At 47.4% G+C, this 15,655-nt stretch overlaps 1 protein-coding gene across 5 annotated transcripts in view; it reads left to right on the forward strand.

Moving 5' to 3' along the window:
• The first annotated feature begins 3,022 nt into the window (after positions 1–3,022).
• The window catches only part of SLC19A1 (solute carrier family 19 member 1), a 112,119-nt gene continuing 99,486 nt past the window's right edge, over positions 3,023–15,655 (forward strand). Inside the window, exon 1 of one of the 5 annotated variants that reach the window (XM_029606743.1) lies at positions 3,023–3,107. The gene's annotated coding sequence lies outside the window, so the exon portion shown is untranslated. The other 4 variants (XM_029606740.1, XM_029606744.1, XM_029606742.1 and 1 more) reach the window with 4 other exon arrangements.

The raw sequence follows: 15,655 nt of genomic DNA on the forward strand, positions 1-15,655 counted from the left end.
CCGAACCTGTAATCTGCGTCATCTCTCGCCACAAGATAGGACAGCACCCCTGCTTGTCCCATCTGCCCCCATGAACAGCTGCTGCCTTCTGGTATGCAGAGCTGCTTGCATTGCGTCCTGAAAGGGAGTGTGTCTCTGCGGTTGCTGCTTGAGGGACCAGAGTAACGGGAAGCTCATGCTGCCCTGTCCTATCACTCTCCAGCAAGGACTGGCGAGTCCCAGCCAGACTGTGGTCACTGCAGAGGCATCTCATTAGGCCACAGGTCTAAATCCCTAAATCCTCAAGCTGCTGATTTGCCAAAAGCTAGCTTCTTTTGAACTTTCCAACATAGATTAACCAGGCCCAGCCACCATAGTTTCTGTGGGCTCTAATTAAGATGTCAGAGTACCTCCATATACCTGCATGCAAAACAGGCCTTTTCTTCCCAACAATGCTGGTTAATATATGAAGAGCCCAAGATCCAGTTATTTATTGATCTGGGCGGTCACTACCTTTTTCTAGACCCTCCCCCCGTCTGCCATTCCTCTTCACCTGCCCTCTTGGGATCCCTCAACAACAGTTGAAACATCCACATATTTTGCTTCCATATCTTTTGCTATATCTTATCTGGGACACAGACCCCAAAGTGATACTATTATTCACTACTGTTCCTCACATATGCTAGCTTGACCCGACATCTCTATCCCCTTTTTCCTTTTGCTGCCCAAGAGTTTAAATAACGCTATTATTCCCTTCATCTTCTTTGCTTTACTCTTCCTCTGTGCACTTTGATGGTTTTCCCTACCTTCTGCTCCCCCCCTCATCCTCACCCCCTTCTTAAATCCCCCTAACCTCCCACTTCACATACAAACTGCTGCCTTCGGCATTGGGCCCTTAAAGGAACTCACCTGCTGGTGAATGCTTGGCACCATGGTTTTCAAAAGGATTCCACATGAGTAAATGTGTGTTTAACCAGGTAAAACTTTGGAATTTGCCCTCAGAATGACCAAGAGCTTCATTCGCCAGCAAGTCACATGCTGTGAAGTCTGACCATAAGCTTGGATGGCCTCATGGCTGAGCCCAGTGAGGCTCCTTAATTCCCCAAACACAAGGGAACTGCACTGATAATGCACTTGTAAAACTCCAAATGGTACAAGAAGTTAAGAGAATTTTCCTTTCTGCTGGATCTGCAAAACAAGACTTCCCCGGACAGTTACCACTTGTATGGCGATATCGCAATTCTACCATACTAAAACAATGCTAACTCCCAGAATGCGAACAGCAACAACCCTATATCAAAAGTCAGCATTGCACATATTCCACCAGGGCACCTAGAACCCCAATATAAGTGATACGGCTACCAATCCCTACACAGAAACTACACACTAGCAGAATACCTCACTTCAGCCAGACATGTTGAACAGAGACCCTGTCACAAATATAAACCGAAATCCATACTAGAGAAAAAGAGAATAGCATCAGTTTGTTGCTCAGAGCTGAACTGTCGTTAGAGCCCAGTGTGCACACTGATTCAGTCTGATTCCTGCCTACCTCTTCCTGCACTCACTGACTCAGCCAAGCTGGTTGTAAGCATGTACACCCTGCAGTTTCTCATCGTGCTTTCCCTTCCACTGCAGTCTCCCAACCACTTGTAGCCATCACTCTTTCCACCCTAGCGTTTTCTCATTGGATGTGAGCTTTGCCTTAACACTCTCCTAGCCCTCACATAAATTTGATTGGTGGGAATGGTTACTTCATCAAAACAGGATACAATTTTAAACCTGTCCAGAGCAATTCACTCTTAGTACCACTGTTACTCGTCACTTCTATAACACTACTCCCTCCATGTAGACAGCGCTGTACAAACACATATGAGACAGTTCCCGATCAGCAGAGCTTAGAATCCAGGCAATATCAACATACAGGGGAAAATTCATTTAGACATTTCTACTGCTGAGGGAGAGATCCAATGAAAAAAACTAATATTCATGTTCATTCTAATATAGTTAACATCCACCTAAAAAAAAATAGGTTGACCTCCCGAAACCTTGATATAGTTAAACTTCCCCAAACCTCTAAGTCAGTGACAAACTGCCTCTTACCTGTATACACTTCCATGCTGTATATTCCCCACATACCCCAATACAGCAAAAAGGCAACCACCTCCTGCTACACTACTTTCGGTTGCCTTTCTTGCTGTTTTATTAAAACTAACAATCAGGACAATCAACTGCTACTGACCCTGCACGCCCTCAGAGACATCCAAAGAAAACAAACTGGCAAGCACTTGGAACTTTCCTTTCCCACATTCACAATTAAGAGGAAGAGAATAAAAGGCAAGCGAGCACAAGAGGCAGGGAAGCCAGGAGCGAGGCTCAGTCTGGGTCAGTTCTCCTGGGCTCAGGAAGAAAGTGCCCCTGTGGGAGGGAAAAGGTCTCTCCAGGTCCCAGCAACTCAGTAAAAAAAACAAAAACTGCTGTTAGTTTGTCACTCATAAGGTGATAATAACCTTGGGTCTCCTACTTTTTTTTCCCCCCACGATTGTGATTATTTCTTTCGTCTTCCAGCTGAGAGAGCACTCAGCCGTAACCTCATTCCTTAAGACCCTAGTACGAGTACTGGGGTGGAGCTGCATAACACTCTAGCCAGAGGAGAAGTCACTCTCTGGTACTTTTCTGCAGCACTCTAGCCAGAGGGTCTTTCTCTCTTCCAGACATGCTAACTGCCAGGTTTTGGACTAGATAGCCAGGCTGTCAGGCATTCTGTGCAGCCTCCAGGCAAAAGTACTGACAGGACACTAAAAGTACGATTTAGATTAGAAGGTGGCTCCTCCTCTCTCTCTCTCTCACAACCTCTTAGTTAGAGGGAGAGAAAAGCAGGGTCGGATTCTCGCGCAGGCAAGCTGTTCTATATCCCTGCCCCTTGCTTCCTTTCCCATGCTGTGATTGGCCAGCGTAGGCTGAGGAGGTGGAACACAACAGAATCCTCAGTTCCCAGTGGCTCCACGGATGTCTATAGCTATTGCCCTCCTGGTCCCACCCCCTTTCTCTTAGCGTGCTGTTGGGCCAGGAATCGAGAAAGGGGCTGCACTGAGCCTGCAGAGACAGATACAAGCACGAAGGAGAAGGTGAAGTGACAGACGGAGGTGCAGGGCTGGTAGAGGAGGGTGATACAGAAGGGACAGAACAAAAGGGGAGATGGACACATGAGGAGCATGGGAGGTTTGAAATAGAGGGTATGATTCACAGGGACTCTCAGTCCAGCTAACAGCTGCAGTTATGTGGGAAGTTGCTCCGTAGGCTGTACCTTCCTCTCAGGTCTCACTCTGGACCCATGTATTGCCCCTTAATAACTTGAAATGTACCTAGTTTTAAACAAAAAACATATACCATACTTCAGTGACCCCCCTCTCCCTCTCTACCCATCCTTCTACCCCCTTCCTGGCCCTTTCCCTGCCCTGAACCCAGTCTTCCCCACCCTGCTCCTTCAGGCCTGTTGTTGGGCTGCCCAGTATGGGTTATATGGTTGGCCATGGGGGGAGGGGGGCAATGCTTCCTTAGATGGCATGACTGGCCAGCTGAACCAGCAGCCACATAGGGGCTAAAGAGCAGGGGTGGTTCTATAATGAAGCAGGGTGTGGTGGCTGCCTCAGGCAGCAAACCTTTGAGGTGGCAAATTATGCCCCCCCAAATGCCCCTGCAGCGTCTGCCTCACATGAACAGTTACCAGAGCGCATGCCTCAAAAAAACAATGGAGGTGCATCATCCCATCCTCAGCATGAGCATGCAAGCTCACCAGTTTGTTCTGCCTCATGCCATAGAGCTTTGCTGACTAAGGAGCAGGGCAGAAGCAAAGTTATAAACTGGTCTCATTCTATTCAAGTTGCAGCCGTGCTGTGCTGCCTGTTCAGCTCAAACGCCTAGCCCCATGAGATCTTAAAGTAAAAGTAAGTAAAGGATTAATAAAGTTTAAAATTGGCAGAGGCCACATTTTATTGCTTAGCCTTCGTTCCCTTGTCCCCCCTATGTTGCTCGGCAGCCCACAGGAAGGGAGGTGGCCAGGTGAGGGTCGGAAGAAGGAAGAGCCAAGGTGGTCTCAGGGAAAGAGGGGAGCCCTTGGGGTACAATGGGACAGGAGATCCAAGGCAGCCACAGCACTATAGGCAGCACACACAGACCGGAGGCTGGGGCAGGGCAGGACAGCGACGATCAAGGAGACCTGGTGAAAGACCCTGAGCCCGCTGCAGGCAGGTCCTGCTCTTCAGTAGCAGCATTGCAAGTGCAGTGACACCTGCTCGATCCTCTGTCTGAATGTTGCTAAATGCAGCAGACCGGCTCCTCCCTGCTCCTGGAAAGTAAGAGAAATAGACACTGGTCTGGGCAGGAGAGGGTAAAAGTGACTAAAGAGAGAGACATTGGTCTAGCAGGAGGGGTGACAGTGACTGAATAGAGAGAGAGAAATATAATTAGAGTGAGAGAGAGAGAAAGTTTGTTGGACTGATGACAGTACTGAAGAAAGAGGGAGATTGGTCTGAGGAGAGGAGTGACAGTGACTGATGAGAGAGATACTGGTCTAGAGGAAGGGGAGACTGACAAGTGAGAAAAAAACTGCTCTGAGGGGAGGGAGAGACAGTTACTGGTGAGAGAGAGTGGTCTGGAAGAGGGGCTGACTGATTGGTGAGAGAGAGAATACTGGTCGGGGGGGGGGGGGGAAGAGAGTGACAATGTCTGGTGAGAGAGAAAGAAAGACTGGACTGGGGGAGACGGTGAGTGTGAGCAGTAAGCCTTTGGTAGTATGTGGTGGGTGGTTGTACAGGGCACTGCTAGCATCATCTATCCTGTCACAACCTGAAGAGAGGCCTGGTGGGGCCGTGGCAGATGCATTCCTGACATGGCCTGAAGAGATGGGGAGGCCTTGAGAGTGTGAGTGTGTGCACAAGAGAGTGAGAGCCAGTGTGTGTGTATGTATGTAAGAGAGTGAGCCTGTGTGTATGTATGTGCCCGAGAGTGAGAACCTGTGCGTGTGCACAAGGGAGTCTTTGTGCATGGCTGTTTGGTGTGGGGGTGAGAGAGAGCCTGTATACAAGAATATGTGGTTTAGGTATGCATAAGAGCTTGCGTGCATGTGTGTGTGTGCAGTGTGCAAGATAACCTGTGGTCATGTGTGAGTGTGGTGTGTGAGAGAGCCTGTGTGTATGTGTCAGTGTGTGTACTGTGCATGAGTGCCTGTGAGTTTATGTGTTTGTGTGAGAGAGGATAAAGTTTGTGTGGTCCCCCTTCCCCCAATCCATGATAGTTTCAGGGTGACTGGAAATCAAAAGATTTCAGGTATGGAGTGTGGGGAATTCTTTTTTATTCTTCTTAGATTTAACTGATCTGTTTGTTTTGATGTTGGTTTTGAGAACATTTAAAAAAAAATGTAAATTTAATTTTTGAGTGATGTTCTGTTCGTCAGCTGTTTTGAAATATTTATTCTATTAGTATAGTTTTACTATTATGATTAATGTATTTCATTTCTTGATTTTATTATTTTATGAGGAATGATGGTGTTTCTGGTTTTCCGTTGTTGCACTGCATACAAAGTCTGGCTTCCTGTGGTTTTGTTCAGGTTCTGACTGAACATTTCTCTTTATATTTTATTCTGTATTTGGTGTCGGCCCATCTGTGTTCTACATGTATGATCGAGGTGAGGTATTCTGCTGGCATGTAGTTTGTGTAGGGATCTATAGCAGCCTGGCTTATTCTGTTTTCCTAATAGGAGGTATATTAGTGTTTTAGGACCTGGTGTAATATTTGTAGTGTTGCCTTTTCATTGGTAGGGCAGTTATTGTTTGAGTGCTGGCATTTGGTATGAGAGGTTTATTAAATTATCATTGTAATTCAGTTTACTCATGGCTTTCTGAAGGCATATTAAATGCACTTTACAATAGGCCTAATACCATATGGGTTCCAAGTGTTTTTGCAGGGTTTTCCGGAACCAGTGCGGTACATGTAAAAATAATATACTTGTTGCTGTAATATTTTTACCTCAGAAGACTATGAATGTCCTTTTCTTGTAAAATCTGTTATTATAAATACACATTTTTACTTGTGTGTGTGGTGAGGGCTGGGAAATTGGGAACACAAGGCTGTAAAGTTTGCTTAGTGCGCCACTAAAATCCTTGCATTGACCTGGAGAGTACACCACACAAAGTCCCCCATCATTCATCCATTTCCCACTTCTCCAGGCCACAAATGCTGGGGAAATGTAGGGTTCCTGGGAGTGTGGCAGAGTTGCCAGCTTCCTTGAAATATTATCATTAAAATAGTATTTTCCTCTCCTTTGGGAATTCTGACCCCTGTTTTCCGCCTTCTGCAGCACTTCAAATTTATCAAAAGGGCCAGAGTCTAACGGGACCCTCTGCCTCCCATGACTCTCTCAATGTGCTGTGCCTTGGGGGGAGGGGGGAGCAGTGAGGCACCAACTCATCTCTTGCCTCAAGCAGCAGATTGCCTTGAGCCGCCCCTGCTAAGGAGCACTTATTCCATTACAAGGGTGGCATGCAGCACTGGTGCCCAGTACTTTGGGCAGTTGCCTTCCCCACCTGCCAGCCCTGGTTCCCCTCTCCCTGCTCAACGGGCTTCTGACCCTCTGATATCATGTGTGTGTATGAGAGAAAGAGGAGAAAGTTTGTGCCCCTCATCACTCCCTAATAATCCATGATCAGAAATGGGAGCAGCTAAGTGGCAACAAGCCCCCTTCATTTTGTTGTGATGGTGGAAGTGGGTGAGCCCGAGCCCACCAGTAACTGGGCGCCATGTGTTGTGATCTGATGTGACCCGGAGCTTCAGTGGGGGGCAGTGATGGTGTAGTGCGTCACGCCTTCCTTCCTCCTCCCCGTGGCTGTGCTACCCATGTAGTATTGTGCGGTGATGGGGAGGGGCAGAAGGATAAGCAATGGGCGTACGGTGAAGATGTCAGAGCGACATATATATAAGGGCTGAACTAAAGACCAGCCACCCTTTTTTGACTGAGCCAGCACTTGGATAGTTCAGCCTGGAGCAATAGGCACCATCTGGAACTGAGAAAGGAGTCACGGCGAGAGAGGCCCGATCAGAAGCCCCGCCCACCCGATGTCACTAAGAACTGCGCCGACCATTTAATGGCACCATACCAGCAGGCGCCGTGCACAGGGAGGCCACCCACCATCGCCAGGCACCCTGCAGCTCCTCTTGATCACGGGAGGAATGAAAAGAAAGAAAGAAAAAAAAATAGACCATCTGGAACTGAGAGGGGAGTCACGGCAGGAGAGGGCCGATCAGAAGCCTCGCCCCCGACGTCACTGAGAACTGCGCCGACCGTTAAACAGCGCCATACCAGCAGGCGCCACACGCCAAAGGGGCGTGATAAAGGGGCTCTCCCCTTTGTGCACCCTTTCGTGCAATCTGTAGTGCATGTTCTAGTTAATATCTTTGTAATCCGATGTCTTTCTCGTTTTTTGTTTAATATGCCTCCTGTTATACCTTTTGCTCAAAGTATTGTAATTTGAACTTTGTAAACCGTTATGATGGCTTTACCGAATGACAGTATATAAAACTCAACAAATAAATAAATAAATACATCGTCCCACACAACATGACATTTCTTCATCGGTTTGAGGCCAACTGAACAGCATCTACCTTGTATATGATTTCCCTATGTTAACAATCTTTTGAACCTTTTTGAAAACCTTGTTATCCTCCTTAACCTTGTAATCCTTCATATTTTTGTAAACCCCATCCACCGGTAGCATCTGAATATATGGCCAGGTCCTGACTGGAGAGTGGAGGTTCCAGCCACACGGACACACTGTTGAAATTGTCCAGAAAGGATAACAAAACCGTGATGTCAGCACAGATGTCTCTTGATACTCTGATGAAATCTTCTTTCTCCATTCTCTTCCTTCTTCCATGTTGACCGCCTACACCTTCCTTCCATGATCCTGAATATATTGATGTATAAGCTTTTTCTGATCTTCTTTCGTAGAGTTCTTGGCACACTTTCCCATAGCTGGGATAAAGTAGTCAGGGCTGGAGGACCCCTGGAGGCCTCGCCGGCCTCTGCTGAAGGGCAGTGTGCGTTGCGGTCTGAGGAGGTGTCAGAATCAGCTGTGTCGGTAGAGTTGCTGCTGGTGGTGTGGCTGTCCCTACGTTTGCATTTTTGTTTGCCCTTTCTTTTAATTGCTCAGAAAGAAACCCAACGCTCTTTCTCTGTACATACACCACCCATCGCCCACTTGAGACTCACTATCTGCTGTCATGCTGCCCACAGGTCCAACTGGAGCTATTGCCTCGCTTCGCTGTTGCCCTTCTAGATTGCCCTGCGGGACAGGAATGTTTGATGCTATGCCCACTGGCACTGCCTGCTCTTGGGTGATTCGAGGTAACTGTGTCACTGCAGCATTGCCCTCCACTGCTGCTTCCCTGTTCCTTGCAGGCCTTACCAATCATTAGCCCCGTTATGTGGACAGGGATTGGGCCCCCAGTCTGCAGAGGACCATGGGACCAGCATGACCCCTGCTGGCAAAAATGGGTGATCCGGCATCTCTCTTGGGAGCCCATGCGGCCCCACTTGATTAACCCAGGCATTGGCCTCACTTTAGGGATGCCCCCATATTCCAGGCTAGGGGACAGGATGTGCCCTGAGGGCTGCCGTGCCATCAAACTAGGGATGAGGACTTCATGCAGCTGTGTCGCCGGTGCGTCCCAAATGCCCTGTGGTTGTGCGTCCCCACAAGGGCTCAGGTATGAGCTCATCTGAACCGGAGCCCTCCCGGGGGGACCTGCCACTAGCCACACACTCTCTCGCTGTCACGGTGTACCCGTGGTCTTTGCGGATTTTGCCCATCAAGAGGTTATAAGCACATGAGAAGTTTTCTGTGGCAGCATGGCTGGGTCACGGGGCCTGTGCCAAAGGACTTGCTTGTCCGTCATATTTCTGCAGCAAAGCTCATGGGAGTATCTAGAAGAGGCTCGTTGGTCAAACATCTAGCAGGGCTGGCTTTCTTCGCAAAAATGCGTGATTGGGGCAATCCTACCAAGAAGTCCTTCCTAATCAAAAAAGATGTTGGTTGGTTGGGCAAAAATGATTTTAGGGCAAATGACACTCAGTGGCTGATCATGCATGATATGCTGGTGAAGTTATGATTTCTGCTACTATCCATACGTGCATCAAAGTTCAAAACCAGCCTGTTTCATCTGGCATTTTCTTTGGCCCTCTGCGCGTGAGTGAGCTGGTTGCCTCCGCCAAGAGAGACCAGGGTTCTAGTGGCATACCGAGGAGGAATGTCTCATGTACGGGTCAGAATATCCTTAAACGAATACACAATTCCAAAACTGACCAAGCCGGCAAGGGGGGGGGGGGGGGAGGGTAACCCTCTCCCTGAACCTCATCGACTTGCAAGTCATATGCTCGGTGCAGAACTTGGAGAAATACCTAGCAATTCGGCCCTCTGGCAGGGCTCACTTGTTGGTGCATGCTGATTTAGTGCCATTCACCAGTTCTCCGCCATTCTCAGGTTAGCATTGACCAAGATAGGTCTCGATGCAGGGAAATTCACCACACATGCTTTCAGGATTGGAGCTGCAACTAGCGCAGCCCAGGCGGGATTTCAAATAGACGCCATTCAACAGATAGAAAAGTGGAGGTCTGCTGCTGTTAATTCCTCTGTTCGACTGGATCCGGCAAATTTAGCCACTCGCAACAATTAAATATCTTTATAGACATACCCCAGTTTCAACAGCCACATGGATTATTGGCCATTCATTTGTGCACTGGGCCGCAAGAAGAGCTATCGTTCGCTTGTATGGACCACACCTTGAGTTGGCACTTCGTGGTATTCGGGTGACCTGGATGGGCAAACGGGGCATGTGGTGGGGAGCAGCTATTTTCATTGTTGCATCGTTTGAAGGAATTGTCAGCCACTCCTGATGCTTTGATAATTCACCTAGGTAGTAACGATCTAATCAAGGTGGACTGGGCTGCATTCGCTGCATGGTTCCCATGAACTTGATATCATCATGTGACCAAAATGCAGCGACTTGCGTTTATGGAGGTGAGGTCGCAAGAAAGTGAATTATCAGATTGGTCTGTGGATTAACAAGTTTGGGGGTTGACAAATCAAGCACAATTAGGCCGATGTGCAAGGCCCGACAAGGTGCATTTGGCCAACATTGGAAATGACTTGTTCAGTAATGCTTTGCAGGAGGCTTCAGAAAAGCTATTTAAGGTTTGAGGTGATGGTCACAGCTATATATATGGTGCTGGGGGGCATGAGGCAAGAGCTCACCCTACCTCATGCCAGTGGTGGGTACCCCAAGTCGGTTTTGGAGTTTAAGACGTGCAGGGGTGCATCACGGTGGGCAGCACCAGGCTAGCGCCTTACAGCTAATAGCGAGGTGTTAGTATGCTTCGGAAGTGCGCCCCCCCCCTTGCTTGGGGATAAGGTGGAGGGGGCCAATAAGATCGCCACCTTGCTTGATTCGCAGCAGGGGATAGCCCAGTTGGCTATCTGTGGGTCTGTTCAGGTATTGGGTGTTTAAAGTTTATATCTGCTGTTCAATAAAGCTGCAGCCTTTTTCACCCACCTAATGCTTAAGTTTAAATGAGTGGTTTGTAGATGTGTATGCTAATTAATGTTTTTGTGCTACTTAAACGTATGGGGGTGGGGGGTGAGCACAGTTGGGGTGGTGACATGGTCACTGCTGCTAGAGTTACAGAAATTGTTGCCTATATGCAGCCTATTAGTTCATTATTGCCCTTTAATGCATACACAGATACACTGGCTGGATCTAACATTTATGCAAATGAAGGGTACCATCCCCTCCCCTCCTTACGTGTCCAGTCCTTGTCTATGGAAAAGTTGGCAACCCGAGTGGGGAACCTGATGCAAATTTCATAATGGTGAGAAAATGGCTAGATTAGTTCCCTGTCGCATTTGCAGTTGAAAAGTGGCTAGATCTTGCCACAAAATAGCTACATTGGGAGCACTTTGATACCGGTAGCAGGCAGGGCTGCTTGAACCGCGCGGGCTACGGAGGCCCCTGTAGTTCACGCAGCTGACGTTTGAACTGCGTTTGGTAGGAGCGACAGAAGAGGCGCCGCGCCGACCCTGGCGATAGGGACGGTGTTCACTTAGCTAAAGGCACCGGCGCTGGGCGGACTGCAGCTGGATTGGAAGTCTAAACTCCGAACATTTTGGCCCGCCTTCTGGCTTCCGGAATTCAATAGCAGTTGTCCCTCTGCTGCCAGGCACGCATTTTGCTGCAGCACCAGCCAGCCGTTTTTGGGTTGTTTTTTTTTTCCTGATCTCTAATGGTACAACACAATTCGCTGCCTGCTCCGGCCGAAAACAGCTACTTTGTTGTAAAATGTTGCTACCTTGTCTGCTTCTGACATCCCCCTCCCCCATCATGTCTCTAAAATAATAAACACTGGACATGTCGAGCATGACGGCAGTATCCTACTGTGATTTGCTTTTCCCCAACTGAGTGGCATCGTAAAGAGACCGAACCCTACACAAAAGTAAGTGTAAAAAAAAAAAAAAAAATTGGGTATATGTTTGTAGCCCAGTTATACTTCTCCCCCCTTCTCTAATCCTCGTTACCTACCCATTTAAAGGTATCTCCATGCCTGGCATTGTGGCTGATGTTGACAATCTCCCACTCGGGTGTTTTACAAAAAAGTTTGCATCTTTGGTACTGTTGTTGCTGTATAAGGAGGAAAATCCTAGTGCAATATACAATACCCTGAGCCCCTGTGACTTTAGACACAAGAGCGCGTACTAATTAAACCTTACACTACAGTGTGAGCGATGGGTCACAGGGTCCTAGTTTTTATTTTGTTACTTACAGGTATAAGGGAAAGGCCTGCCCCTTTAAGAAGTCCTGACAGTGGGCTGCTGGCATGTTCCGCGTGTGGTTCTGAGTAAGGAGCTGCTTTGTTTGATTTCGGAAGAGGAGGGAAGGGTGAGAGACAAGGAGAATAATTGACAAAGTGATCAGTTGCTTTTGAGTATTTCGGTTGCTGGAAAGAGTTGGGATGATGAATTGAATGTGTATCTGTCTGAGCGGCCACGTGGGCCCATTATCATTATTAAAAGGATTTAGGGACCGTGATTATTTACAAAAAGTTAAAATGAGAGAGGAAAGCTTGTAAACGCGAACCCAGTTGCAATAAGTATTTGTTTGATTTTACAATTAGATTTTCCTATACAGAGATGCCACAAAGAACACCTAAATTAAGAAGGACCGGATTCTCATAGGAGCCATTCTCCACACATGAGTTCACTAACCCAGCGGTGTCCAAACCGTGGCTTGTGACCCTGGATGGAGTTACAAAATCATTAGCTGTAATTGTCAGCATGTCCCTAAAGCAAAAAAAAAAAAAAAGCACTGCCAGTACCATGTGGCCAACTGATGCACGCTGCAAGCCCGTGCTTTTTCAAAAGCCACATGTGCCTGCTGACTGAAGGACAGAACCGAGAGCCAGTTGCTTCAGTTTGCTGTCCCACTGAGTGTGCCCACCCGCTGGCTGCTGAGAGAGCAGGGAGCCAGGTAAACTCATTTCCTGCTGCTCTCGGATCTCGTACTCCTCCAATCGCGGTCGTATGCACGCTGCCCGCCATTGCCGGCAGCCTGGGCCTGCTGGAATCTGCAACACTACTCTGATTATTGATGCGATCACACCGAGAAGGAGCTATAACTGACCCGCGACAAGACCATCGCTACTGCTGACTGGTGTTTGTTCGTTGGGCAGAGTGGGTGAGTTTAAAAGGGTGAGAGAGAGGGGCGGGCAGGCAAATAGTGAGAGGGGAGTATGTGCTTACAGGGAGTAGATCGAGAGAGAAAAGGGTGCTGTGCCTAGGTGGGGGCAAGTAATGAGAGAGAAATGGGGGTGTGTGTGGGGGGGGGGGAGAGAGAAACAGGTATTTTGGAGGGCAGGTGGTGAGAGAAATGGCTGAAGGGCAAATATGACTGAAAAAATGTGAACCGTTTTTTTTTACTCTTTCAGATAATTGAAGGTCTAGGGGGCATGACATGAAGTTAGCAAATAGCACATTTAAAACAAATCAGAGAGAATTCTTTTCACTGAATGCAAAATTAAGCTCTGTAATTCATTGCCAGAGGATGTGATTAAGGCAATTAGTACCAGGGGCGGTTTGGCTAAGCCCTGGTGGGCCGGTCAGGTTAGTCATGTGATTGGCATTAATCACAGCAGTCCCATGCCTGTGGATTTGCTGCAATCATTGTCAGGTCCTGCAGTAGCTCTCCTGGCAGAGTGGGAGCCTCTTTGTTTACCTTTGTTTTGCCTTTTGTTTTTATTGCCCTGAGGCTCCATGGGTCTGCCATTTGTTTCTCCAGCACTCACCATGGATGCAGCCGTAACTCCATGGCTCTGCCTTTTGCTTTCCCCTACTCTCCTGTTGTGGTCAGTGCCTTATGGAACTTAATCACCTCATCCCTTCCTCACAGCGGAGGCGGTAACGCTTCCACTGCCTCTCCTCACTCCAGCTTTGCCTCTGTCTCAGGAGGGCAGCAGACAGACTTACTGCTGCTTCCTGTCATCCGGTTGAAAGATCTCTGCTGCTGACCGGTGGCCCCCCCCCCCCCCATTTTATGTTGAGGCAAAGAAAAAATTATAACCCTTTCCACCCCACCCCACCCTGCATCAGGGTCTTCCTGACTTCTCTTCCCAGACCAGCATCATCAGCAGTTATCCTTGTTTGGATTCCCCCTGACCACCAAGGTAAGTAGAAATATTTTTTTTATAGATTCAGAGGAGGTGGGAAAAACAGTGAGCAGGAGCACATGTGTGTGAGCATGTGCAATAATGCATGGGAGCAGGCATGTGTGTCAGCAAGTATGCATGAGAGAAGTGCGTGTGAATGTCAGGGAGTGTGTGTCAGAGACCATAAAGGGAGCATGTGTGTATCAAAGAGCTTGCATGTTAGAGACCCTGAGGGAGCATACAAGTGTCATAGAGTATGAGATTGTGGTTGTGAGTGTATGTAAGGGAGGAAAAAGTCTGTGTTTCCCTACCCTCACTAATCCACAACAATCTCAGGATGACTGGAAATTAAAAGTTGCCAAATATATAAAGCAGGGGATTTATTCTTATTGGTTTTAATTATTGGATGTTATCTAATGTGTCTGCTGTTTTTAAAATATTTTATTGGTATTTGGGAGAAATCTAAAAATTGTATGAGTTTAATTATTGGATGCTCTATTCATCAGTTTTGAAATATTTATTCTTACTAGTATGCTTTTCCTATTACTGATTTATATTTCTTTATTTCATTGTTTGTTTTATGAGGTATGGTAATGTTTCTGTTTTTCCATTGTTCCACTGCATATAGTGTCTGGCTTCTTGCAGTTTCCCCAGTTCAGTTGTAGTTTGCACATTTCTATTTATTCTTTATGGTCTCCTTATTTTGTAATTGATGAGGGTCTCTCTGTGTACTGCATGTGTTGTTTTTGTGTAGAGATATATTCAGCCTGTTTTTCTAATAGAAGGTATTTAAAGGCCTGATGTAATATTTACAGTGTTGCCTTTCCATAAGTAGAGTTGTCATTGTTTGAGTGCTGGAATTTAGTGCTGTTTTGGTATGGGCTGAGAGCTGAGCCCATACCCAACATGTTAGAACAGGCCTAATGTAATATGGGATCCAAGTGTCTTTTTACTTTTTTTTTTTTTTTGGCTGTGTTTTCTGGTTGGCTCCACAGCAGTGCATGTAAATATAATGTACATGTGATATTTTTATCTCATAAGACTGTACTTTAAATATCCTTTTTGAAGTAAAATATGTAGTCATAAATTCATAATTTTAGATTGTGTGGGGAGAGAGGAGCTGAGACGTACAAGGCTGTAAGATTTACCACTGGCACCTAATACCCTTGCACCAGCCCTGGCTGCACGAACTCCACAGGGGAAAACAGGATTCTGGAGCTGTGCTGCTTTGGGTCCTGTGACTCTTCTCAGTCTTGCCCAGAGTTTAAGTTTTATTTTTTTCTTAACATCTGGTGGAACAACATGGATCACTTTGTGTCCCCCTCCCCTAGGCCCTAGAATAGGTAGGTAGTGCAGAGCCTGAGGAACTATAAAAGCAGCAGACTCTCCAGCACACAGTCAATGGGAATGCAGTGAATTAGTGTGGAGGCAAGCTACAGTTACAGAAAGGGATGGGGTGAACCTAGAGGAAGTGCCTGTGTAATGTTGGGGAGGCTTCTGGCTATGGAAGCAGTGAGTTCCTTGGAGAGTAAGGGTGGGAATGGGAACGGGCTGGCGGCAAGCAAAAAAACTTTACATAATGATGTGGCAAACCTGGAACTGGGACACTCACTGTCAGGTCTATCCAGTAAAGTGCGGCCGCGTTTACCCTGCTCCTAACCCGCGTTCTACTCACTTTCCGGCTGCGTTAGCCCTTCCTGCGATCCACAACCCCCTTTAACCTACCCTTACCGCGTCCTAAAATCCCCGGGCAACCCCTTCCGCACGCGGCATGTATATTGCATGTAAACGAGCGAATTAGCTATTCCCTAGCATCCAGTAACCCGCGCCCCGACTATCGCTATCTTTCCCTGCCGTTTTGCCGCGCGTTTAACCTGCTAACTTACCACCTACCCTTACCCCTGCGTTAGAGGCAGGGATAAGGGTAGG

The sequence above is a fragment of the Rhinatrema bivittatum genome, chromosome 6 (assembly GCF_901001135.1).
Source record: "Rhinatrema bivittatum chromosome 6, aRhiBiv1.1, whole genome shotgun sequence".
Classification (NCBI taxonomy): domain Eukaryota; kingdom Metazoa; phylum Chordata; class Amphibia; order Gymnophiona; family Rhinatrematidae; genus Rhinatrema; species Rhinatrema bivittatum.